The sequence below is a fragment of the Anopheles merus genome, chromosome 3R, assembly GCF_017562075.2.
Source record: "Anopheles merus strain MAF chromosome 3R, AmerM5.1, whole genome shotgun sequence".
Taxonomy (NCBI): domain Eukaryota; kingdom Metazoa; phylum Arthropoda; class Insecta; order Diptera; family Culicidae; genus Anopheles; species Anopheles merus.
The window spans coordinates 33,091,015-33,118,904 of record NC_054084.1 but is presented as its reverse complement, the minus strand read 5'-3'; the positions used below and the strand labels follow the sequence as shown (position 1 = coordinate 33,118,904).

Genomic DNA, 27,890 nt, shown 5'->3' with positions numbered 1-27,890 from the left:
ACGAGCGACCGTTTAAGATAATAATCCGTGAAAATAGTCCTACTATTCCGACACCTCCCTTTGCGCACACTCGGTGCAAGAAACATAACGCTGGGTGGTAATGCTTTTATCAAATTTCATTTGCACAGCACACAGAAAACGTGTCCACTCTTTCCAAAGTTATTGAAAGCGACCGGTGTGTCCCGAACCATCACCTACAGGAACCCGATCGACAGCGAAAAACCAACAAACTTTATGAAATCCATTAGAACAATGTAATTTATGCAAATTGAATTTGATTGCTTTCAAAAACCTCCCGTGCTGCCAATGACGATGATGATGATGATGATGGTGACAGACGTACTTGTCAGGTCTTGTTGCAGGACGCCGCTAAGCGAAAGCGAGAGCGTTTGAAGAACATTTGGGACAGAGCGACTAGCAAATCTGGACCACAATGTGATTGCACTCTGTACCATCAGTGGTGGGGAGAATCTGGCACCAAATAGGGCGCCACCGGGAAGCGGCTACTGAAACACCAAAGCGATGATTCCGATTGGTGCCAAAAATGTGTCACCTCCAATCATGCCGTTTGTCATCTGCAGCTGACGGAATGTGATATCATCAGGCTCGTTAGGTGGGATTTTTTGTGAGTGCCCAGAGAGAGAAAGAGGACTTTGGAAGTGCTTTGAAAAGTGTCATTTCATCCTCCTTTTTTACGGGTTGAGATTTTTAGCCCACTTTTTTAGCAAATTTACCAACAAAAAAAACCCGTCCCGCCTTGTTTGACCGAAATGCAATTATTGTCTGGTTTTGTAGTGCGGCATGGTGTACATGTCAGCAGTTGGAAAGGATTACCAGAATGCAGGAAAAATCACACGACAACTCCTTCCCCCACGATTGGCTATTATCATAATTGAGTGGAATTATCAACCGAGCTAACACACAGCTTGGCAAGCTGTCGTGCGAATCCGTTTGCGTTTGCCTCCGACTGACGAGCGGGATTTTCCTCTTGGGACAGGGTTTGTGTGAATTCTAACTTTCAACCCTACGAGGAGGGCTAGCTGCGCGTACTGTCAAGGACGCTTGAACATGGAGTGCCGAGACGGCGTGTACATGTACTGTTGAACAAGTAGCAAACCGAAACGTTGTTTGGTTGTTTCGTGTTTCAGATTTATCTTCTCGATTCTGTAGGTCCCCCTCCTATTAACACCTTCCTATTTTAGACCGTAAAAAACGCTTGGATTAGAAAAAAAAACTCCCCTGTAGCGTGCTGGTGTGACTTTGTTGCGGATTAAAAACTTTTACGTGCGACAGTTTCGGTTGTTGTCCATCTGATCGGAAAGGACACGGCACGTTCACACTTGCGCGCGGGAGAGCATGCAGAAGGTAGTACACAAGTTGTACAAGGTTTTAAGTTTGCAGGGTCCCCTTTTTGGCCCACGCGTTGTAGACATCAGCTGTCGGTTTGGGTGGGCATGATTTAAGGGACTTTTTTTCTTTTTGGAAACATTAGCTCATCCACCGTTTAAGATCACAAAGAAGCGTCATGATCGTGCGAAAGAATAGAGCACCTTACTTATCCATTCTGTGGACACTACCCCTCACACACACATACACCTAAATCCCAATACTCTGCAACAAATTGATAGTTGGTTGAGATCTCCATCCGCATAGTGCGCTCGGTTCGTTTGACGCCGTTTGAGAAATGAAGCGGAAATACGATAAAGTTACCATTATTCACTGGCCCTTGCGCTACTCACAGACTCACAAAACAGGGGAATGAATTGCGCGCGTGTGAATGCAGCGTTAACAGAACAACAGGCTAATATATATATATATCGCTCGGGAGTGGGGAAAATGGAAGAAGATTAAATGTAGCCCATAAATTATGCCGAGAAAGACCCGCCGAGAGAATTGGGATGAAGCTGTACTGGGGTTTTTGAAATTTGCCTGTCATGTGTTTCATTTTTCTCGCTCGCAGTAAAGAATGATGCATTTCAATGAGCAGTTTTAGCCCGGTCGTTTCGTTTTCGAGGCGTTCTTTAAATGATGGTGAACTATTTTTTAACCTAAAACTGGCAATACATTTTGCTCCAATGTTAAAATGGGAAGAGAGGGCATAAAGTGGACATGTTACATGTTTCGTTTTGGGGTTTAGAGCAGGAAAAGGGCAAAGACACTTCTTCTTTCCTGGCCCGCCCGATACCGTTAGAGCAGTGTGGCGAGAGTGATGATCTTCCTGGAACGTTTCAACACCTTTCACGACAGTTTCCTCCACTGTACTTCCTCTTGCATGCTTCCCTGGGCTCATAAAAACGGCTACACCGACGTAAGCTCTAGCGAGGCGTGAAACATCGTCCCGTCGTAAGGTTTGTCGCATGTCGCGCACAGTAGGACCTCCCTTCTCCCCTCCCCCCTCCCCCCTGCGTACAGAAATTGGTGTCATTATGCCGTTTTTTTTGTCGTGGTCCGCGTCCCATTACGGTAGCGGCTTCTCTGTTCTAGCCACTCGTATCCATTTGGAAAAGGTAATTATTTTCACATACTTTTGTGACCCGCACTGTCAACCACCCGATGGTTTCTCCCAATTGCCCTACTTGACCCTGAGTGAAGGTATGTGTGTGTGTGTGTGACGGGGGTAGGTAAGTTGGAGTCTAGGAGTCGATGGACACGGTGACATCCATGCCATACCGAAACAAACAGTTGAAAAGAAACTTCTTTTCAATAGCTGGAATTGATGGAAAGCGATAAAGAGGCATTCGTTATTGTTTTTGTCGTGTGCGGAGGCGCAGAAGTCGCATTAGGCTATGGTTATTTTCACATGTCATAACAATTTGCTTAAGTAGGGTACATAATATCTGTACATCAAAAACCAGCGTCATTTGGCTGGAGAGCTCGTTAAGGGGTAGAGATCATTCCGTTGCGATCTGAAGTCTGCTGCACGTGAGTTGACAGCCAAGTGCCCACAGGACCCCTTTCACCAGGTTGTACACGATTGGTTTTACGTTTGCTTTTGGATGGTTTTTTCTACCTTCTGCGAGATCGATATGCTGGAGCGTGGAGTCTGCTTACCATGAACTGTGTTGTGTCATGTACTACACGAAAAACGAAAGTTTTGCTTGATTATCTTCAAACGAACAGTTTGTTAGATTAAAGCAGTAATGACTTTTCAGCGGGGGTAAAAAACCCCAACACACTCTGCAAACAGAACGGAAACTAGTTCCCGCTGTCAGCGAGCGGGCACCACGTTGCTGGACAGTGATATATTGCACTCTTCGCAGTAGATCCTCAAAATGATCCAGCTTTTGAAAGCAATCGCCAGTGAAAAACGCCACAGAAAGATAACGAGATAATGGGAGGGCATCAGGCGTAAACATGGGTTATTAATGCCCTTTAGCTTTGTTGAAAAGTGAAACGAACGATCATTGGATCCAATCGATCGGTTTTCTTTCTTTTTCGGGAGAAGGGATAGCTCTTCTACGTTACCTAGATTTCTCCCTTCCCATGAGACTTCGTACACTAAATGGGGTGCGCCCATTAACCCTAAAAGCATACACTTTAGTTAGCGGAGGTCAATAAGAAACCATTTAACCCCTTTCCGATCGATACGTAAAGAGCGGAAGAAATTTGGGTGGCTCTCGGCCAGAGTATCATCAGCGTGGTACCCACGCCTAGCCCTAGAAAATGGGATTTAAGATCCCGTGACAGCTGGGTGTGAAAAGCTCATCAAACGTGTCGCTCAGCCACATTAGCATAAACATATTAGCTCGCGACAGTTTCCATTCCCATGCCCTGGTTTTATAGCCTGCTCGACGAAATTAATGCAACGACACTATCCCGGCATTCCCACACACGCACACTCCCAGTGGGAATAGGTGATCTTTCTTCCCTGCAGCTGACGGCGAAGCTCACCGAGCGCCCAAGCTGTCAGTGCGAGTGTCAGTGTCACATGTCTCGCTCGACACTGCCTATTGCGTTTTGCGGAGTGTCGGACAACGTGAGAAACGCATTGCGTGTAGCCTACCTTTCAGGCGCTTTTTCTAACGCCCGGCCGTAGCACCACATGACAGCAGTGTTGCCAGATAGTCTAGTGTGCACTATCGGCATAGCAACGGAAAAGCCTTCAAGGAAAAAGAGGAAATTTTTTGTGAGCATTCTTTTTTGTGCGTGAGCCATTTTTTTTCTTTTGGAAAATTCTCGAACCAGCCTGTTCATTCCATTCCGGGCATGACGTGACAATGTCCTATGAGCGCCTGAAGGATACGTAATTCGTTCCATGCATGCGCCGTTACGGTCGGGTGAGTGCGAATCCCATCATCTGTCGCACTTCGGTCGCCATGACACGACCGGAAGTCAGCGAAACAAGGAAGAGACCCAAATAGCATCCGTTTTATTGGAAGGAGTGTGAGTTTTTTTCGCAAACTGTATTTGTCTCCGTCACTGTTAACTTCAACGCATTGTTTGATTGTTCTGGTGCAGTGTGGAGAGGTAGGGTTGTAAAGCGTAAACTCTCTATGTATACCAGTAAAACCAGCCGACTTTGGCTTCTTTATCCTTTGGCAGGTACTCCTCCATAGATCAAACTCTACGATACACTGCGTTTGGCTTTTGGCGTAGCCTGTGTGCGCAATTCTTTTGCCAAACTTCCATCATGTAAGCTTCAACAACATAAGCGCGTATTATGGCCAGCTGTCGAAACGTTCTCCTCTTTAGTTCCCTTCGCCCGAACACCTTTAAGCCTTGAAATTATGTCAAACAATCATTGTTTGTGTGTTCAGCTATACTACATTCGCAACACACCGACTACATCTTCCCTCAAGGGACATCACCCCAAACAGTGTTGAATGGTTGGTGCATCATAAAAACCAATATTACAACCAGAACACACACACAGAACCGCTCGGATTATTCGATGTTCGATTGTTATCCGATCGGTTACGGTTCGACGAGCATTTTCGCTCTGTGTCCTGTGTGTGTGTGGCTCTGTTTATTATCCCGTCCCCGTCCTTCGTTTCGCATTGCAAATCACCGCAACTGTTGGTGTGAGCTTGTGACACCTTTTCCCCCGAATGTCACACATTTATTGATCCTGTCATTCGTGTAATGAATGGAAGGCACCACCGATTTTCGTATCAAATTTCATCCTGCCCTGTCCAGACACCAGAGGGACAGTGCCAAACACACTCCGGAATGGCATTTTACGTTTACGGGTGTCGTATTCGATTGTCCGGCTGCTGACAAGCGGCACACTCGGACACGAACACGTAAATTTTCAAAACAGCTTGTTTGATTTGAAATGGATTGTTTAGATCAACGTTGCTACGCACGGAGGCCGGAAATCGACGAAGCATTTAACTATGGTTGATTGGTTTCTGATTACAGTTTATCGATACAGCACCCGGGCATGATTGTTTTAGATGACACATTTAGATTACCAGTATCTGGGATTCCTCCAGTACGAATGAAATTGAGTAAATGAAATGAACTCGTCAAAGCGGGTAATTTAGATTGAACTATCAATCTGAAAATAAAAACATTTACACAACTCAATTTATGGCCCACGATTCCCATTTGCCGTCGTTTCAATATGCTTTATACTTTCGTTATTGTTTGATGTGCTTAAAATGACACGTTATTTCGAGCTCGCTTACACCCATGAACAAACAGAATAAAATACCTTCTCCATATGTGAAATAAATTGTTTCACAAAACGCACTCTCCACAACAAACATTTCTCACGCCCCCACACCGTCAAATAAAGACAAAGCGACCTCCGCGCAATAAACAATTGCGCTCCAAACGCACAAGTGCACAAAACAGCGTGCAAACCCACAACTACGCACAGCACACAGTGCTGAGAATTGAAATTTCCGCACGAAAAATCAATTATTCAAAACTACAAAACTGGCCAAATACTTCAATTCCCGTTCGCCCACACGCACACACGCACGCGTAGTTTTGATGTACAAAACAACAAACGCGGGAAGGTTCGCCTTTCGCGGAGGGACATCGCAACCAAGCGAAACCAGAACACTTCAAAAGGCCTGTGTGTCCAAAATAAACCGGTGGGATCATCATGTTTTACTGCCATGGAATGTTGTGTGGGACACAGCACCGTTTTGGGCAAATAAACGCACAATGATGCGATGTTGGAAGGTTCTGAAGGTTTGGAAATAGTGCCATTTTGGGGCGAAATTGTTTCAAGGCACGCAGCAATCGAACGCCAATGAAGCATTTGGAGGTACAGGTGTAGGTGGAATCTAATGTAAACTTCAAAGGTACGCTCCAACATTCTGATGATGAAGTCTTCGACAGATCAATTAGGTTGAGTTTTGGAATTTCAACAGCCAATCTTGTGTAGAATATGATAAAATGATAGTTCATTACTCTGATGAATTCTTTGGTACGAGCTTATTTCAATGAGATGGTATTAAGAGTTTGAAAAGCTCCTGAAAGTACTTCAGACAAAAAATATTCCAGCCAACGCAACAAGAGGCTTCATTGTGTTCCAATAAGTGCATTTCCGATCGCTATTATTTCCCTCATAGCGGATTGCATCACCCTCAACAGGAGGTCCATGAACCGATTAATTCCTGCAAGACATCCAACAAACTTCACCCGCCAAAAAAAGAACCAACCTGTCCACCTCCACACATTGCCGGTGGTCAAGTTCAAATCCTTGCGCAACTCTGCAGCGTCACAGCTCCACAGCAATGCCCGCCCGGAACCGGATTATTAACTCCAAACCACCTTCAGCCGGTCAATATTCGATTCTTACCATTCCTTCCCGCCTCGTCACATTGCTAATGATTATGTCATTAAGCGATTCCCATTCGCGAACGAACCGAACCGGCCAAAACTCCCACGATTGTGTCCAAAAAAGGAGGTTCCTCCCGCAATGAATCCCGACATTGGGCGAAGGCGGACGTTGCTGAATTAAATTACTCTCGCATGATTTCCGTCCCGTAGTTGAGTCGTGGGGTCCCGTTCTTTTGTTTGGGTTGTGTTTGGCGATTTTCTTCGCTTCGCACACTCCTTTCAGCACGGATCCGTGTGCTAAAGCTTTGTTTGCCAGTTGCTTCCAATTCCATTAGAAATTTGACCCGTGTTCCCGTGGGCACCGGGACAAGGGGAATTAAATTTCATTCAGCCTGGCCTCTAGTCTGGCATTTGCATCGCTGGATGAAGCAGGAAATGCAAATTCATCTCGCCCTCTCCATTCAGACCTGCGTCTTTTATGTTTGTTCAATGGCGAGAAATCGCTCAGACAGATGATTAAGCAAAGAAGGTTTTGGTGAGTAGGTAGGGTTTATACGGGAGAAAAACAGCTTCAGAATATCCCATAACATATCGGTGCTGTTGATTTTGGATCATTAGCTTGAGCAAAGCAAGTAGAATATTTTATGACATTTTTATGACCATTAAAACGCATATCGTTCCACATTCGATGCAATACCGGTTTATTTGCCTACAACCATCCATTCACATTTGTGGACCACATTTTCCAAATGAATTACACCCAAAGGCACCGATCGATAGCATCTGCATCGGTAACTAAAGCCAAATATTATCCGTTCATCAAAGGCGACGCCACACACGCCATAAAGCTTCATCACTTAAGCCTAATTACAACGACCCACACACCGTTCGATCGCATGCGTGTGATAAATTATGAACGCTTCAATACTCCAATTTCCTGTTGAGTTTCCAGCAGTAAATCAAAGCAAATTTCACCAGCTTGTCGTCAAAGCGGGGACAATTTGATCCATCATTTTATCATCAATCACTTTGGCACGTTTGATCCTAGCATCCGGTGGTTCAGCTCGCCCGGCAGCTACAGCAACCGTCGGTCACCATCGGAAGCGGAAATGAATGTGCAGCGTGTGTGTGTGTGTGTGGCGCTCACTTCAAATATCAATACCGATACGCTTGCATACCGAAACGTTTAATAAACACGAACAACTGGTAGCCCTTTTTTGTTCACCCGTTCGCGTTCGCTTACCATCATTCAAGTGTCATTAATTATCCTTGCACAACTCAACAAAAAGCGGCACCGGAGATACACAGCCCACACCCAGGAAGGATACTTTTCTGCCAATTCAGCATAATTAATCGCCTCCGAATGTTCGTCTCGCTCACTGGCGGCTTGTGTCATCGTTTCCGAGTTCGTTGGAAGGACGTTTTTGCTAGTCTCTAAAAACCTTTTGGATCGGATTTTCGGCGCTTAACGCACTCATCATCCGAACAGTTGCAAAATGCAGCAGAACCGTACACTGAAAGGGAGAAAATGAAAGAACGGTGTTGCAACAACGGAAGAAAGCAAAACAACGGCTAGCAAAAGTGAGCCAATAAATTTGCAAACGATCAAAATTGAACAAATAAGCATTACCCGAGCTTCTGGTGGGGGCATGGATGCAGCCCGTGCGCTGTGTTTGCCATGTTTAATGCAGCCAGTTGCAAAGGGCATGGTTTGTGTGTGCAGGTCGTTAAAGTTTGTTCCATGTTCCGCTCCAGACAACACCGAAACGATGGAAGGCATGCGGAGTAGGTAAACTTCTTTTTTTTGCGCACACAAAAAACCACCCAAAACTCATACCTACGAAAGACTTTCCAGATCACTACCACCGACCACGGTTGGCGTTCGACAAAATCATACACAGGGAGGAAAATTGGATGCGATGTAGTTTTTTTACGCTCTCTCTCTCTGTCTCTTGCTTCCCCCGCTTTTCCATTTATCCTTTTTAATACCTTTGGCCACACATTGGTTCCTAATGAAAACGACAAAACCAAACCTTCCACCATACATCCATTGCTCAGAGCAGCACGCGTATCGCGTACGTGCGCCTGCAACAAATAGAACGCTCTACGTTTCGAGGCTATAAATTTCCGGATAAATCATGTGAAAATATGAAAATGAATCATACGACCCCTCTCCACTAGGTGTCTGCACACTCGAACAGTTTGCAGTACGGCAAAACTAGGGTGAATAAGGTAAAAATAGCAAATCGGGATTATTTATCCTTTTAAAACTAGAGCCAGATTTCAACCGACCATTCCGAAAACAAAAAAAAGAAAAGGACAGTAAAAATAAATATTAAATGCAATTGAAACTGTTTATCACCGGTACGCGAACACGAAAGAGATTGTAAAACGCAACACACGGTAAAGGTGTGCAGTCGGTCGCAAACAAGATTATATATTGGACTACGAGCGTGCTCCCTTCACAACGGCGCCGTGGCTTAGTTGGTTAAAGCGCCTGTCTAGTAAACAGGAGATCGTGAGTTCGAATCTCGCCGGAGCCTAAGTGGATATGTAAAGTCGCAGTAACTTTTACTATTCAGATTCTTTTAATAGGTTTTATGCAATTGTGAATGGTGATCAGAAATGGTATTTATACACACACACGTGTGTGTGTATAGTAAATTGTGTCTACTTACATTATCAACACCGACGCAACACCAGTAGAAAACGGAAGCTGTTCGTAGTGCAAAACTAACAAGAGCACCAAAAATGCGCCACGCGGATTAAAGCAATTATTTATCACCCTGCCCCTTCACCCACCACCCACACAGCGACGGATCGGAATCGAACACATATACGCGAAGAAGTACGCGTTCGCCCTCGTTCCCGTGTAGGTGGACGATGTGTAGGCGTTTTGCATGTGCGGCTACCAGCAGCAGCGTGTTTGTGCTGCGTGAATAGATGTCTCTGCCGCGGCGACTGGAGGAGAATAGAAAGAACAATTGCCAAACAGCAAATAAAACGTCGCCGCCGTCGACACCGCCGTCCCGGGGCAGTGACATCGAGAACTTTTGGATAGGGAAAACTTGCGATTACGCGAGCGAGCGAAGGTTTCCGCAATTTTTCTTCCCTTTATCCCACGTTTTCTATTTGTTTCCGTCCGCGTCCGGCGCGAGCTCCAAATAGAGAAAACAATGAGGAATATGTCACCAGACGGGCCGGGCCCCCGCACTGTACTGGTACACTGTGTCGGCGATGCGGTCGTTTTTCACACTAACGACGACAACGCTAGCACGACCACCACACGATACGCAAGCGTTGAGCTGGCTGGCCTGTGCTGAGTGTGAATTCAATTAGAATGAAAATCCACACAGCGGAAACATGTTTCTTTGCACATTCTTTGCGCCAGTGCAGAAGCGGACTGGAAGCTAGAAGCTAGACACACGACGTGCTTCCTTTTTGCGTATAGTTTGCTGCGTATGCGTGAGTGTTGCTCTCTATTTTCTAAAACTTTATACACGTCAGCCGTACATCAAGTCGTAAAGGCGTGATTTTATTTCAATTAAATCCAGCAGGAAAAGAGTTACACGATGACGACTCTAATGGACATTGCGATGGAAAAGAACGGCCTGAATTAATTAGAACCGCTCTCTTGATGGCGAGTAAGAGAGAGAGAGAGAAAGAGAGTTAGTGAACGAAATTGAAAAATTACTTCCCCAAGTGCCCAATCTTATCAGCGAGCAAGAGCCAACCTGCTTACGCGTCAACTCTTGTGATGTCTGAGGAATAGGGGAAACCTGTCCCGAAGAACGACGCTCGAACGAAAATTAACCCGTCCGTGTAACTATAATTAGTGATATCCTCATCAGCGTACGGTATCGTTCAGGTCAACCACTCGCATGACGTTTCTTGCAATGCTCTTATTTTGCCGCCTTTTTTGCTCCTCTCTCCTCAGAAGTTCAAAGAAGCAATTTAATATTTAAAAATCAAGCACAAACACTGGTTCTACGCCCACCGAAGCGATGCCCACCGAAGAGAGAGCACCGAATACATGCCCTCTGATAGTGTATGTTTGTGTCTGTGTGTGGTTCGTTTGTGCAGTAAATTATTAGCCGCTACCAGTCTGGCCAGCCTGATCTGCACTAAATTAATTTCATTCACTAATTTCAATAAACTCCACTCTGGGAAAGCCGCCCGAAGAAACGAATATTTGGATTTTCGGAGGGCGCAAGTCATTGGCATTGGTTCGTTCTTAATTCCAAGAATCGCTACCAAACGCCCACCAAACAGTGAAAGGAAAGTTTAACAAACCCAAACAAAAAACGCTCCGATTCCGATGGAGCAATCTAAGAGCTGAAGATTGTTTACTTCCGGTCCATGGGGTTCGTTTTTTTTCTTCTTAGAGTTGCAGATTGCACGTGTGCGTTTCTGAAAAAGAGGGAAGCTAATTGAATGTATGCCTTCACATTCAGACCCCGGCCAGAGGTCGCAATTTTGAGATTGCGTTCCCGAGATAGCGTCGGAGCCTTTTCCTTTGAGCTTGCTCACTGACCGCCTGTTTCTAATTACGAACGAAACGGCTGTTTCAAACGAAAAGTAATGCGGCTTCTTTTGACCGGAGCAGTTGAAACATTAGCCAATGTTTTGCTCTTGATTTATGAGTTACTTTTATGTGGTAAATTGAATCCATTCAGTATGATCGTAATAAAATCGCAATTGAATTCGATTGTAATGTCAATCGTATGTCAATCCAGGGAGAAAATCATCATAATTTCTCTGCAAAATCTAATCCTTTTCCTTGTCCGGTTCACTTTCACTAACGCCACGACGCCAAATTGTACTCCATCATCCATCAAACACCGACCGGTGATCCGGTTCGCTCATCACGGCGACGTTCTCCGGGCACAACCGACCAGCCCCCGGAGAAAGAAACAAGATAAACTTTCACTGACAAAACGGTGCAGTCAGTTGGTCCTTTTCCCATTCATCGGGAAACCGATCAAGAAATCAGCTCATCCCGGCTCAAGGTCTGCGCTCGAACAGGTCGAACTCATGACCATCCATCTCGACGACCGGCGGGCCCAGACGGATGCCGGATGCACAAACGTTAATGTGCATGTGCCACCGTCAGCACCGGGCAAATGCATTGCTCCATTCGCACGTGTCCAACCGGCGCGCAAGTCTGGACGTCCAGCGGTGCGGCCCGGTACAGTCGCAAGTCGTAAATCGTGTTTCATTCCTTACCTCCCGTGGACAAGTATGCAAAGGGTCCGTCATTAATCTGTGATGGAGCAAAACGGCGAAAGTGAAACGAACGAACGAATGAACGAACAAGCGGCAAGAAACGAGTGAGAAGGGAGCGGACAAAAGGTGCATCTCATCAATGTTTGCTGCCTTGTGACATCGCGAATTTGGCAAGGCCAGATGCTCTATTCAGAGTGTGCTCGAATGGGTTCAGCCGTAACGACCATTGGCTGCCCATTTCAAATAGCCCCAACACGCTGGAAGGTACGCTCAATGCTCACCGCCACCATTACACCGCTGACGACAGTTGCAACCCCCAGGGGGTGATGGTTGGAAGTTACCTTCAGGAGGCTGCTAGCTGTATGCAAAGGAAATGGAAACCTGCACTCCCCCCCCCCCCCCCCGGACGCTGGTGCATAATGCGCGCGCTCCGAGAAGGTGAACAGAGCACAACATACCTGTCCCCCTTCAAGGTTTGTATCCGTCTATGGTGTGCACCTGAGACGCTTTCAGATGAATCACTTACCTATGAGGAGAGAAGAAGAGAGAGAAAAGAGAAGAAAGAAACTGTTATTATTATGATAAATAGGCAAATAAATGGTTTGACTGGGAGGAATGGGCCCGCTAACGGGGAGGGCACTGGAAACACGTAATGCAATTCCATAAATGCAGCCACATGTGTGCATGTGTGTGTGTCCGTGTGTGTGCCCATTGGGATATTCTTTCCTCGGGAACCAAGTGCATCGAATATTGCAGTGAAAGTTTATGCCACACTATGAAGGGAGAACATCACCCTGCCCCTTTCGATTCGGTGGTGGGAATTGATTTCCATGTTCATACCTTGCGGGAGAAAGCGGAAAAATGCAACCCTACTAGACGGGGGAGGAGGTGGAAGGAGCAGGAAAAAGGTCTGGCACAAAAATTACACAGCCATGTCAAAACCTTTTCCATGTCAATATTTATGGCTCTCCCTTCGCGAGGAATTGGAGGGAGCCTACTCTCTCTCTCTCTCACACGCACTCTGTTCATGGATCAATTTTCCAGTTTTTCTCTTCCACCTCCTCCTCCTCCAACGTCGAGGAGCCGGCCTTTTGTCGCAGCCATCAATCACAACCATGGCCGCGGGTTTTAAATGGGCGGCCGCCCCATTGCAGCATAAATAATCTCGTATCATATGCGCATTTCTAATACCGTCAAACCGGGGGCAAACGCTGCCACGGCACGACAGTAGCATCCATACATTCAATCCACCCGGATCCAATTTCTCACACACCATTCGTTGCACAAAACATTTGACGAGAAGGGGAGGAGGAGGAAAAAAACACAGAATCCCTTTGATCACATGATTTATGCCAGATTGGCAAACATTGGGGGCCCTTCAACGCGCCAAGCCGACAAGAGATAAGCCTTAAATCTTGAATTCTGTATTAAAGCGAATGCAATGCCCTATACGTCGGCTACATTTCAACGTCAGGGGTGAAATGAAGTGAATGGCTAGTTGGAGAGGAAAAAACGGCTTATAAAGGCGGCCACATCCATCCAGGGACCTTTTTGGAGCCTCTGCAGTGTGTACCAATATCCACACACACAATGTTTCAATCTAATAAAGTTGGTGCGTTTTGCAGATTCTGTCGTCGGCGATAGCTCGCAGGCGATTGTGATTGATTTCCATCGCCACCTTTATTGCCCGACCAATGCAGTCAGTGTACAGGAAGAAGGCGGAAAGCTCCGCCACATCATAGATTTTATTTAATCTCTCTTTTGCTACCAGTTTCCAGTGCGTAGAGCATGTGTGTATGTGTCTGCGTACTGTCATAAATCATTTCTGGTTCTCCGAGGCTTCACTACTAAACCATTCCTCGCTATCCCTTATATTACACGGCTCCATTAGACCAGTGCTGAATAGCTGACGTAGAGCGCGAGTTCCCAACAAACTGTCCCCTTGCTTCGTTGTTACTTGGACAATTTTAATTGAATCAGCATCCTTCAAACAGCTCCTCCAGCCCACGAACAAGCCCACGACGCGACAGGCACCAACCACGTTGATCTTGTGCGATCTTTCTGGCCTTCCCCGTGTGTGTAACCTTCCCTTGCAATTCTTCCAGCCTTAGCTAAGCTTATCGTAACGATCCAGTCCAGTGATCGTTTAGTCGATCCGGAGATAATTCAATCGAGCGCCGTTGCGATCGAGATTATCATAATTATCGTCGATTATCGTGTTTTCCAGATTGCAACGATCAACGCTAACGATCTTTATGACAGTTCTGGCAAACGGTTCCGAACGGGATTTGCAAATGGCAGAGGCACTCCGCACAACTCTGGGATGATAGATCGATGGAAGAAAGCGACACGGCGACTTTGCCTTGGACAAATGCCGCCAGCTCACAACTCAGCTCAACATAAAAGCAAACAGAGATCTTACTAGTCTAGAGGGGGAGAACAATCAGTGGCGTTGTTACGAGTCGTCGTTACGACTCGTTTCGTTCGTTCTCCAGACGGAAAGCTCTTTCAGTCTTGTACCGATCATAACGAGAAGTTTGACCTCTCGCCGCCGTGTCGCCGTGTTTGTCGTCATAGTTCTGACAGGACGCCATATATATATAAACGGATCTGATGGACACGATTTAGTAAGTGCGCAAAGGTCTCGAGATGGATACGGTTGAGCCGTAAATCACCTGTCCACGTTAGCGCTCTTTAATGCATCGCTGCTCCAAACTACTCCACCGCAATCGGTTTCCACAAGACACGAGACACAGCTTCGGCTACTGGTTTTTAGACAAAGGCACTCCACAGAGATCACTCCAACGAAGTCAATATTTAAGGCTTAGCTTTCTACGCGCTCTAAGGTAAGCGCGCGCGAGAGGGTCTTCCTGTCAAGTTCGAGATGCTTCTCGGTAGCACCAGACGACTGGGGGAAACGTTCTGATGTGGCAATTGAAGACATTCCTGCGACGACACTCATCGGATGGACCACTTTTACCACCGGTTCGTACATCCTTCACGCTCTGATTATGCGTTGGAATTCAGCTCCACACACACGCACACACACGCACTGCTCACAAAGCTGACCTGATGGACAGTTGCCATCGCTTACCGGTGCCAACAACAAAGCCGGTGACTTGATTTCTTCCCGCCCCATGGGGGAAAACAGTGAAGCCAGACACTTCAGGAATTCTTCCGCATCGAAACTCGAGCTCTATGACGAGTGAGCCCACCGGCCCAGACCCGGGGCGCTATTCCCGGGGAGCGCTGGAAAACATATGCTCCCACCCGGACAGTGTAGCATCTTGCGCTGAACAGGAGCTGAAAAGGGGACGCGCAAAACACATCCCCGGTCGAGCAAACGCAACGCGCATCGCCATAATTGTCAGGTTGCTTGCTGCTGGGCTGCTCAATTCCAGAAGCCCGCAAAGCAACGCCCGGCTCGGCATTTATCGTCAATTAGTGATTGCTGTTTTTATCGCCATCATTAAAGTAAAAAGATCCGCACACTCGATGTGTGTGTGTGTGTGTGTGTGTGTGTGTGTGTGTGTGTGTGTGTGTGTGTGTGTGTGTGTGTGTGTGTGTGTGCGTGTGTGTGTCGTCAACGGGTTTCTTAACAGTCGGAGAAACAGCTTCAACGGGCTCAAAGCGGGAAGAACAGAGCAGAGCAGTTTAGTTGAACAGCTTTTAAAGCACCATCACGCACACAAAAAGGTGGTTCGGTTCTCATCGACTCTAATCGGTTCGGAAGACATCCTCTCTTTCTCTAATGACACAAATTATTCGTGTTTTTAATTAAGCTGAAAATTAATCGTTCCAAAGTCGACCGTGTCCTTTCACCTTGCGTCCAAGCTGGTGCTGCGCTTGGTGGCATTCAAATACTGTTCGTTAGTGACGTTGCTCTTCAGTTTTATGGCATCCTCAAAATGGTAACTGACCTTATCGAGTGGTGTTGTGTTTCATATCACCACCAACAACAACAAAAAAAAAAAACAGTCCCCCTGAGTAGTGCTTATCACGTCGGACGATCGCTTGATCATTGTAATTTGAGCAATGACCACCTCAAGCTTCTTGAAGTGAATCGCACGATTTGTTGTTAAGCGCAATTATTCAAAAACCGCATCTGCAAAGTGGACTCACCGATAAGCACTACTCGTTAAAAGCCGTGTATGAAGGTGCTTCAGGTGCAGCCACTCGTTGCAACGGTTTCAATCTGCTTGAGGGCCCAGGCCAAGTCCGCTCTCTTCATTCACACCAAGCGGCGGTGCACATGCTGATAGTGATGTATTTTGTTGATTGGTATTGATAAATCTCGATGCTGGAACTGTAGCCGCGGCATAAAACCAGTTCCATTGTGGCATGTCCATTTTGGACGTCGTCGCCGGCTATTTTCAGTGGAGGTCGCTCAAGACACTTATCATCGCACGGGGTTTCTTTTCAATCACTGATCATATCGCTGGAACTGTTTTGAGGTTGCATTGGCTAGTTTTAGTGCAATGGTGTTTCGAACATCTGGATAATTAATCTCACTTTATTTTAAAGTGCTACGGTACATCATTTAAATCATGCATGGAAGGTCTTTTTCCAGTTCAAAAATCCTTCCAAAAGCTTTTTTAGTTAATCCTTTCAATACCAGAGATATCTAAATGATATTAAAGGTAATCAGACTTGCTTACATCTTGCACGAACAACCAAGCTTCCCAAGTCCAAAGAGGACACAAATCCAACAACCAGACAAGATGTAATTATAAATATTGATCCATCCATCTGGCACTTCCACCCATTCCGCCGAATGAAGCGTGAGAGATGAAATAAAGGGGATTTATGAGGACCATGACACATCACACCGTGGAACTGTCGATGGGAGAGTAGCCAAAGGGAACTAACGAACGCTGACCAGAACAACCATCATACCACCGGCAGCATACTGATGAGTGATGTACGGCAAAGGTAAAACAAGATGATGACTATCGCCCCACATCATGCGTCACACGAGTTGCACAAACATTGCCCCGAAGGATGTGTCTTTTCCGCAGGACGACTGATATTTCGCAAGAACCGTTTCCAATTAAACTTCCGCATTGCCCTTCTCCCCATCCCGTGGTCTGGTTGAAGTCGTTCGATAGCGGCACACTAGCCAAGGGCTACCTCGGTTCTATGCGTAGCTTTCGTCACGTAACCACGATTGAAATGCATAGCAGGTTGCATGGGCGGTGTGAAAATTCAATTAAAAATGTTTTTGGCCCAAAATCGTGCGCATAGTCGTCCTTGCGTAGTGTCCAGAGAGAGAGCGCGCAGGAATCGATTTTGATGGGCAAATTAAAACACGTTCCCGGTGGCAGATGGAGAGCAATTAAAGTGATTTTAAAATGTTACTGTAGTACGTGTGCTGTATCGCAACTCGATATGGTTTATGGGCAAGCGAATAGTTTGATATAAAATATTGCAATTTCCATCCAAAGTTCATGCATTGTGGAAATCACGTGCATGGCTGAAGTGGTTTGAGTGGTGATGGAACTGAAATCCTAAAGGTAAGCTTTTATGCTGTTCAATCCTACCCCTCCACAGTAATGTTTGCTCATTATTGTTTCTGTTTTCAAGTACCTTAATGATGGACTAACGTCTCAAAATCTTAAGTAAAGACTCGAGCTAAAAGACCACCATGTTTACAAACGAAGTCCGTCTCCCGTTCGAACGAAGTTGTGTTTTATCCTCTTATTGACCTCTTGTCGTTGCTCTGGGAACGACTCTACCTACAGCCGCTGCTTGCCTTAAAGACCGCTTAAATATTGTCGTCTCTTTACGTCGTTGATAAGTCGTCGAGTCGAGAGACTTCTCCGAGACGCTTGCTCCACCTTTACCTTCCTCGTCTGCATATCCACCATTAAAATCGATGTCTATCGAATACGACATAATCTTCCACTCGGTAACTTCTTTGCCGACTCTCGGGTGGAAAAGACGCACCAAACGAAAGAGGGGAGTTCACACATTAATCCTTCCTACTTCTCGATGGCTTCTATGCGCTTCAAACGTTCTACGGCGCTCACTTACCATTACACGACGCTGCTGCAAGCACTACTTCATGTTTTCATTTAATGTTTACTCCAATCGAAACACACACACGCGTTCGTTATTTTACATGCATTCAAGCACCAGCGCACCTGAGTGAAGTGCCGTGAGCTGTTTCGGGCGCTTTTAAAATGTACTCGAGCAGCGTTGCTCACACGGTGGAACTCCATGTTAATGGTTTTAACCTTTTACCGACCCGCGCATAATAACCTATTTTCCACCAATTTTACCGACGTCTTTTCCGCTTTTGGATAAGCCATTTCCATCCCGGCACCGTTTGGCCCTTCCTCGACGTCAACCGAACCATGTCGAGGCAAGATCAATCGAAGATGTGCGAAGATGCCGATCAGGGTTGTGGGATGGGAATGATGATGATGATGATGATGATGAAACCGATGATGTAGGTGGTCATATGCAATGTAAACCTTGTACGTACTCCCGCCATCTCGCCCTTGCTGGAATCAATCAAATTGGATGCTGTAATGAGCGGCAATTTGCTCGCCCATACGAACCAAACCCATCAAAACCCAAGCAATCAATTAGGGCTACGAAGATGGCAGCAGAGCTTGCAACAGGTATCATACGAGACATATGCTTCTCTGATGGTAGTGGTAGTAAGATCGTGAGAAGGTAATTTTTTCAACTCTTGCAGTAATAATTTTATATCATAAGCCATATTGACAATATGGCAATGGTACAATTAACCTTCGATCGGTTAACTCGAGGTAATAATGCTTACTAAAAGCATTCTGGAACACCAATGGGTCGCATTCGATCATAACAACTCACTCCGAACGAGGCAAACATTCTTCAAGGGTGCCGTCTGGTACCAAAAGAATAGATGGCGCAATATTGGAGCCCTTTCAATCATAGCACACCGGCAACTATTGAGGATAATGTCTTTTAAAGTCGTTAACAATTGCCTTAGCGACAGATGCAGTGCAAAGGCTACGTTTGAAAACCATCGTGCGCGCGCTCGCTCGCCTGCTGCAATTCGCAATAGGAGCACCATATAAACACGCATTAAAATAACCATTTCAAGTTTTGCGCAACCGTTGTTACGATGCACACGGTAAGGTGGAATGCGCAACCCAAACGCACCCAGTGCTTTTGATCATTTGAATATTTATGATCGCTGCACCGGAGCCGCACGGTCGAAGAAAACGGGGCTACGAGATCTTAAACGGGACGGGTATCTTCCGCCCAGAGCTAACCATCGCTAATAGACGTCGAACTGAACGAGCTAATTTATTGGCAATTCGCAAGGAGTTAGAGCGCTGCATTATGAATGCAATATGAGGGAAGGTCGCCGATGCAATCAGTCGCTGTTTTATGACGGCCACGAGGCAATACGATCGTTCAAGCGCAATTGTAGCGCTCTTTGTTGTCGTCGTCGTCGGACGAAGTTCGCCCAATGCCCGCACCTCGAAAGACGCCAGCAAACCAAAAAAAAACATAGGTGAAACACCTTCCATTCAACGAAATTAACATTCAAGACACGCATTAGTAGATAAACAACCGCTTGAAAATACAACGTACAGAAGAAGAAAGGTGCAGACCCGAGCATGAAGCATCGCGGAATTCGCAGTGCTTACAGTGAATCGATTAGCAAAAGATCATGGCTGATCATGCCGATCATCTCGTCTTTCAAGTACGCACCGATCAGCATCATGACAGAAATGTTCATCGAAATAGGATCTAATGATCTGTTATGGACACCACCATCGAAGCGAAGTCACTCGTCACACTGCCACAACGAGCTGATAAGTGGAAATGTCCCGAAATGGACCGCTGGGACCGGGCGGGCAGTGCGTTTGCATAATGTCAACGGTTTAAGGCCGCATATGGACCACCCCGCAGCCCGACCGGTGGCCGTTGTGGAATGTTTGGCATTGGCTTTAGGGTGCACAGTTAACAGTGTGTCCCTCCGTTTGTGTTTCAAGGTGTTTGCCGTGTAGAACTTGTAGATTTATGGGCTAAATGCGAGCAAGCGCACGATCCTAGGCACCATCGAGTGAACGGTGAGAAACGTCCGGCTGCTACCACTGACGTCCAAATTCAAATCAGCTACCCTTGCACGGAACGACATTCCAACACTTGCGCTAATATCTGGCTCGTTCACTCGCAGCATCTGGGGGGAACTGAGGCTATGCAAAACGATCTACCCTCCACCGGGGTGACATTTCGAAACGAGCACGATCGTCGTGATGGACTATGATTAGTGAGCGGCAGCGTGTACTGATACAATGTTGAAGTGTTCGACTTTATCCGCGTAAACTCGACCCAATTGATAGCTGCTGGTGAGAGCCGGAACGGGATCCAGCTTCCCGTTTCATATAGGAAACAATAAATCCTCAAACGCTTCAATCGCAATCGACTTTGCCCCGGTCACAGATTGATTAGATCGTGCACCGTTTCGGAGACATCTGGAACGAACTCCAATGTCAACGAACTGGACACCGCCTGGGGAACGGAATATGAAGGCTGGTCGTGTGCTTCTGGGATTAAGATCTCCTCTCTTATTCTAACCCCTTTCATATCTGTGTCTGTGTGCGGCTCGGTGGTTTTGTTTTTCTTCCCTTCCCGATCCACTTCAGTGGCACACAGAGACGTCCCAGCAGAACCTGTTCTGCTCCCGTGCTCTTCCCTGTCTCCAATGACCTGCCAATCAACGACCGAGAGACCAAACGTTTGTGCATTCCTTTAGTCGGCATTTGGCATCGCGGCAGCTGACTCGGTGGGTGCATGTCTGTGTGTGTGTGGTTTTATTTTTACACCACCGAAAACCAGATTAAACGGGACTTTGGCGCAGCGGACCGTTCTATTTTGGCAACAGCATGCTGTGTGAGCGGCACGGGTCGGGAATCCGTTATCAAATGCGAGAGACAAACGCTTGGACGGAACCCGCTGGCATTGGGTTCATAATCACCACACGCGAACGGTGTCGTTTAACGACTCCCGCAGGACTGCAGTGTTTCGTTCGGGGAGAAGCCGTAGATTGAGGCGAGTAGGACGTCACAAACAATGCCAGAGGACACAATGCATGTCCACCATTCATCGTGGTAAGTACTCCGTAGAGACAAACATAAATAAAGCTTCCACCAGGTGCCACCATAATGACAACTCCATCTCTCTAGCTTAATGTTCTTATCAGTCCCTGTAGACTGCTTGATAAACGCGCTGGGAGCTTCGGCAAAACTGTAGGTCACGGCCATATTTGCAGAGTTTCATTAGGGTTTTATCAATTTGTTGTTCCTTTTATATTTTACTTCACACCTCTGGTTGAGATTAGCTTATCCGATCGTGATACGATATTAAATTATTGACACTCCGGGAGGGAATATAACACCCGGTTATGAAACCGTACAGGCTCACCAGACCGAATCTGGTCGCATACAGGTGTCTGGTGGTCTAAAACGAACACAAAACCACCTGAGCTAACAAAGAAAGAGAGAGAGAGCGTGAAAAAATGTTTCAAATTTAATTAAATCTCAGTCCGCGCCCCGAAACATCCCAGCTCCAATCTCGGGGAGGTCTCGGTTTGTTTCCGAAGGGGGTTATTCTACCTCCACTTCAAACGTTTATTCGGCAGGTGTTGTGTTCTGTTCTGCTCCCCGTCTCTCGTCACCCTCTTTCGCTTTGGATCCGATTACCATTTGGAAAAACACGACCGAATCAATCTAATTTCCGGCTTGCCTGCCCGAGCAGTTTTGAGAGTCAGGTCATGATTTCCGGTCCAATGAATACCGTGTACCTCCCGTGCTGATCGAAGCAAACTCGAAATCGAAATCGGAGCAGGATGCTTGGATGCAATAAAATTTTGAATCTATTCCCGAAAAACACGCTTCCGATGCACCAACGATGCAACGATGTTCTGTGATTGTAGCCATGGATGCCCTACAGCCATCGCTGTGTGGGATTGATTTCACCACGCTTGTGTTTCTGTGCCTGTGACACGCAAACGTAGTGCCAGTGGCTCTCGACTCTAAAGACTGACCGTAGCTGTTTTGAATACAATATAGAAGTGTTCAACCTTCCGGTTTGATTCCTTTGCTGATCACAGGCCGCTGGCACCGGGTTAAAACAAATTAAGTTGTTTGTGTTGTGTTCGCCACAACAATCTAGTACGAGCGAGTCCATCCCACAATCATTCGTCAGGTGTACATCAAACGAGAATTTAGAAGAGATGAGTAAAAAACACATCTACGTGGCTACCCACAGCACACACAGCACATACACACACATCCCACTAAACCATCCCGTTTTGCGCTCGGATGCTGATTAGTTGCGGCTAGTTTGCATTCTACCGGCAAAGCACCCGAATCTAGAAGCACTAACGAGAGGAGCACGGGATTTTTTGCGGTCAATGATTATATGCTACCGAATCGAGCGAGTTGAATTCGATACGGCCTCGAGCCCGCCAAAGGGGGCATAAATAATTTGCGGTACTTTCAACCTGCTATCTATTCCCACAAACTTCTAGCAGCGAGGTGCTTAGACCTCGTCCGTAGATGTTAATTCCCTGCCACAAAACCGGGTCTAGGCGTTTGCCGTTAAATGTTGGTCAACAGAGTGTCTTGAAGCACAGGCACAGGAAGCACTACGAGTGCAAAGTTCTTTAAATTGGTACGATTCGGAGCCGGTGCCAGTGTGTTTCGTAATCAATCCTAAATGGGTTTGCCAAGGCAGGGAATGTGAGAACGTATGCGCAGAAAAGCAGAGCTCTGAATTCCAATTTCGTCCATTACGCTCTATCGCTCTGATCATATGGTCTCTAACGATTTGATCAAATCTAGAGCTTACGTTTCAAATTTCCATCCGGTTTTTGGGAATGGTTGTCTTACGAAAAAGGGAAGCCCCCGGTGGCTCATTTTACCTTTTCCAATCTAGAACTATTCCCGATACAGAAATGTTTGGGGCACACTCAATTGCCGTCCTATCAAATCCCCACAACTTTCGGGTGGCCTCAAACAAAAAAACGAGCCATCCAACCTTTTCGGACATTGAAGTGTTCTCTGTCGATGGTGGGGCTTCTTCAACCGTGATTTGATGTTTGTTTTATGTGCGTGTTTTTTTGTTGTATCGGGGTTTCTCTTCTCTTTACTTTGCTCGAATCGGGCCTGGTGCCCAGTGTAATCAACCTGGGCGGTAACGTAAATGTTTACTTTAGTTTTTCGATCAGGAAGAAGTTTTTTATCTTTGATTTGGGAGGGTTGTCTACTCCACACCGAGTAAAAGTAAATGAAAAAGGAGAGCAAAGGGTTACTCCCCCTGAAGACGATTCAAACTCTGGGAGTGGGGAGTTGTGCTTCAGTGGAATGGGTGCACTTTTTGGGGTGGTCTTGGCAAGAGAGACGTCAATGACACATTGACGTGAATCAGACATGCTGCTCAAACATCAGAGAATCGAGTAAATTGTCCCGAGTCCGAAGTCGCTTTAGTCCCCCCCCCCCCTCCCCACCACCTTTGAATTGACCCCTCCGACGAAATGCCACACATTTGTCCGTTTCACAAATTGAAGAAGTGCAGCAACGGAAAGATCATGTAGAAGAATGTCCTAAAGATGATAAGGTAAGTGCATTTTTGGATGATATCAATTCAAGGCCAAACCATAATTTCACCGTATAAAATATTTCAACGTCATCGTTCCTACCTCATATGTCATGAGAAGATCAAACGCTTAGGCTCCGGCGAGATTCGAACTCACGATCTCCTGTTTACTAGACAGGCGCTTTAACCAACTAAGCCACGGCGCCGCTTGCTTTCCCACTGGCTATTCTTCAATATAAACTCCACTTCAACGACCGTTCGCACGCGTGCAGTGGACCGACAACAAGCTCCCTTTTCATAACACACACGCGCACCCAAACGAGAACCACTCCCACCCCAAGATGACAAGGGATAAAGTGAAAGGGAGCCAAAAATAAGCTCCCCCCAAACGCCCCACCCCGAAGGCTGAGCTGTTTATTTACCGACCAACAAACTGCTCCGCGATCGTGATCGTTCAATGGGATCGTTTCATTAGCAACCGGGGCCACCCCGGCTATCTTCATTTGTCCACCCGTTATTTATGGGTCTCTGTGTACAGCTAATATTTTGAATAAAATCTCGAGCATTACAGGATGATTTATTCGCGTTCCCACTTGCACACCCCGAACGAGAAAATGGAAACAAGCCAACCAGCCAGCCAGTGTCCAAAACACGTTGTCAGCGGGTTCCACAACTCTTCTGCCCGATCGATTCCCAATTAATCATCGATCGGTACGATATTTCAAACCTCTTCTTTCTATGCGCCCACCGTGGTCCGTTTATGCTGCCTGGTCCTCCGTGGGATGCTCCTCTCATGGGAGAAGAAAGTGAAACGTGTGTACGCGTGTGCCTCGCGGCATAAGGGACAAACCAAAGTCGAAATCTCAACCCTATCCTTCGTCGTTGAGCGGTGCGCGCGCGCACACACAGAGGCGGCGAAAGTGGCGCAGCATCGCGGTGGAAAATTAATGACAACAATTAGGCGAAATCTCGCGCGCAAGCATGCATTCGGGGGCTCCGCTTGCTCGCGCGCTCGTTCGCTTACATGCTCGTTATGCTTATTTTCCCATCCAACCGGGGGGTCAATTTTCCATCGCCCTCGGAACAAAACCCTCCCGTTTTGCTTTGACCGCGTGTGCCATACGCATCCCGGCAGCGAACAAGATAGCGCGAAAGAACTCTGCCCTCTTCCTTTGCTCGGTGCTCCAACACGCCGAGGGACAGTACACACACATATCTACAGAGACACACATTTTCTCGCATTTGTAGCCCGTGATTAACGACTAGCACGGCATATTTTTCTCTAGCGATTTATCATCACATCGTTCCCGGTCTTTGCGCTCTGTTTCGTCGTCTATCCGCTCGGTTACTAGACTCGGGCTACTAGGCGGAAACGAGAAGAAAGTGAATGCATGGTGGCTCTCTCTCCGCTTTACGCCGCTTTACACCGGATGTGCAAGTGCAAGTGAGTTATGGGACACAATCTTCACAGCCCATGGGTAAAACAGAGCCTCTGTGCGCGATCAAACACTGCTTTCGTTTCGAGTGTTCGTGCCCAGAAGAACAGGAACAGTATCATCACCGACCAAACAGGTGTCGAAGGGCGGCAAGAGCATGTGGGCGATATTTTCACCGCGCACCACCGCTTGTGTCGTGTCGTGGGTCAAATGAATTATTGAATTTTATAATTTCCCACTGCCCATCAAAACCATCCCAAACCGAGCGTGAGGTTTCGGGTGTTTTGCTTTCGTCCCATTCCAAGCCCTCCTCCTCAAAACCGTTTTGTATCACATCGCCACCCGCCGCGATGTCCGGTTGATGACCCTGAAAATTATACACAATCTATTAGCATAAATTAAGCCCCAGCAGTGTCCCTTTCTTACGCAGCTCCGAAAAAAAGACAAACGCCTAACGATTACCTCGCTCTATGATCGCAAGGGTGGTTTTTTGTGTGACTGTGTGCGACGAGGTGGTCATGTTGTAACCTCACGAAGTTCGTAAAAAAGTGGTATTCTTTTATTGTCACGATAAAAAAGCGGAACACGACATAACTCTTGTGGGGTGGGTTTTTTAAAGGTACATACACATGCCTGCCCCGTGGAAATCGGGCGCGTTGTTGCGTTAAAACAAATCAATTAAAATATGTTAATTTCTTGTACCGGTGACATCGATGTAAATAAACGATGCGCGAAGGGGGTATGGAGGGTTATTTTAGTAACAGGGCAATTGGGTTGGTAAATGTTAGCGAGAGAGTCGATCTAGTTCATTAACAGGGCTGGGTTTAAGGAAAGGAATTTTGATCCTTTTTTCAACACAAAATTTCAGTTTTTTTGGCTATATTTCGTCACAAAATGGCATTCCTTTGGTTTGGTTTGCCTTGGTCTTCTTTTGTGTTTCGAAACTGTTAGTTTTGAAGCATAATATGTTCATGTTTAGGGGAATTTCCACCAACAAGGAAAGTTTAGAAATCAATAACAGTATATATCACAATAAAACAAGTTGAGAAATCTCCGAAAATCATACATGAGCCTACAACCACTTCTCAACCACTGAATCGAATAACTCCCAAAACACCAATACCCAAAACAGCACCACAAACAAATCACCCATCAACCCACCGCCACGGGAAACCATCTCAAAAAGCAATAAAGTAGAAAAGCAATCGAACGTCTATTTACCCACAAACCCAACTAGCATTTACGGCTGGTTTAATTTTCTTCCAAAACAAACGTTCCCTTCCTGCTCCCTCTAAACTCCTGGATAAGTGTCATTTTAATTGGTCAAACCTATTGGGATGCTGGTTAAACTGGCGGGTTACATTCAAAGAGTGAACGGTATTGCCTCACGTCGGATGGCGTTTGTGACTGCATGATGCCGGACATTATGCAAACAATCATCAATACCAAAAACGTACGCCGCAATTGCGCAAACGATCTACCTCCGGCTGTAGCATCCTCCGGCGGATAGAGGAGGAGGAGGACGAGGTAATCGTTTTTACAAAACAACGATCCCGCGCTCCTCCCGCCCAATGTGGGATGGTCAATATTTAGCGAAACGCACGGCCCTAGTGTGGCGGTGCTCCCGCAGCACCGCAGCCACAATAAATAAACCTTACGGTGATTAATTGTTCCATATTTAAATCTAAATTGCATCATAAACATCGGCCGGTCGGATGGCTTTCGGCTGCACTTGTTACCGATCCGGCCGGTTTCACGGGAAAAAGCGATTCGTGTGGGTAAACCCTACAGAGGTTACCCACGTTTGGGAGGGTGTTTGAATATGTCAAAACATTTCGCCCGTTCAGACGATAAGCGTGGCAAAGTGCATTTTACGAGAATGTCCATCGGGTTACAGGACGGGCAGGTACTTGGCCCGCGAGATCGAATGCACTAGGCAGGCAGTTTATGGCGTCATTTCTGGCCACTCGTTTCGCGAACCATTTAGGGTTTTTATACTTATTTCGGCATTAGCGTATTATAGCTCTCTTGCTCGCTGTGATCCAACAACAGCCCAAGTACAAGTGCAGTTTGCCAGTGCGTATGCACATTCGTTATGCACTTGTAGCTCATGCATTATGCAATCGGAGGCGGAGAGAGGCCCGGTTTGCTGTGCGATCGTCCGCAGACCGTAGCAATCTATTGCGCGCGCCCATGGAATGCCATCTACTCAGTCCCCTCAAACAAACGCGACCACTCCTTCAGCGATGCATCACGTGACGGCGATTTCACGGACCCAGTCGGCCAGGCGGACAAGAATGTCGAATAATGAGATGTATACCCAACCAGCGGCCTGGAGCACTGCGTGGAGTTGGGAACTGCGAAAGACCTAAACTGAGGCTCATCTCATCTGCAACGTTGCATCGTGCTCCACGTAGCGAATGCAGTAGCGGTGGAATACGATGGTCAGGAACTATAAATTAGAATAAAGCATATCATATTACTATGATTGGCAATTTAGCATAAAACGTGACGAAAGCAGATAGGCCCCGTACACACAATGAATGGTGAAGCGGGGTTTGCTGGTGGGTTTTGCGCCCTTTGCTTAATTTTCTCTACCCTTTTGCTATTGGAGGATTTATGATGGCGCATGAACAGCGTTTGCGTGTGTTTGTCTGTGTCGAAATATAGTTTATTTCTTGCTGTGGGAACAAGGGAAAATCAGTTCTCTTCAACATACCGAGGAAACATCGAGAAAAGCATCGCCTGACTGGGTCGTTTCTAAGCTTGCCAACTGACACAAGCATCGGTGGTTCAGTGGTAGAATGCTCGCCTGCCACGCGGGCGGCCCGGGTTCGATTCCCGGCCGATGCACACTTCTATTTTTGTTTTTGAATCCAAGTTAAGATT

The 27,890-nt window shown here is 46.5% G+C and overlaps 1 protein-coding gene and 3 non-coding genes across 8 annotated transcripts in view; 2 read left to right on the top strand and 2 right to left on the bottom strand.

Moving 5' to 3' along the window:
• Window positions 1-27,890, bottom strand: part of LOC121597913 (probable G-protein coupled receptor Mth-like 1) — a 153,229-nt gene that overhangs the window by 42,493 nt on the left and 82,846 nt on the right. The window lies entirely within an intron of this gene.
• Window positions 9,208-9,281, top strand: Trnat-agu. The gene has a single exon. It is a non-coding gene; the product is annotated as a tRNA-Thr (tRNA).
• On the bottom strand, window positions 23,698-23,771 carry Trnat-agu. Its single transcript has one exon. It is a non-coding gene; the product is annotated as a tRNA-Thr (tRNA).
• Trnag-gcc lies at window positions 27,784-27,854 on the top strand. The gene has a single exon. It is a non-coding gene; the product is annotated as a tRNA-Gly (tRNA).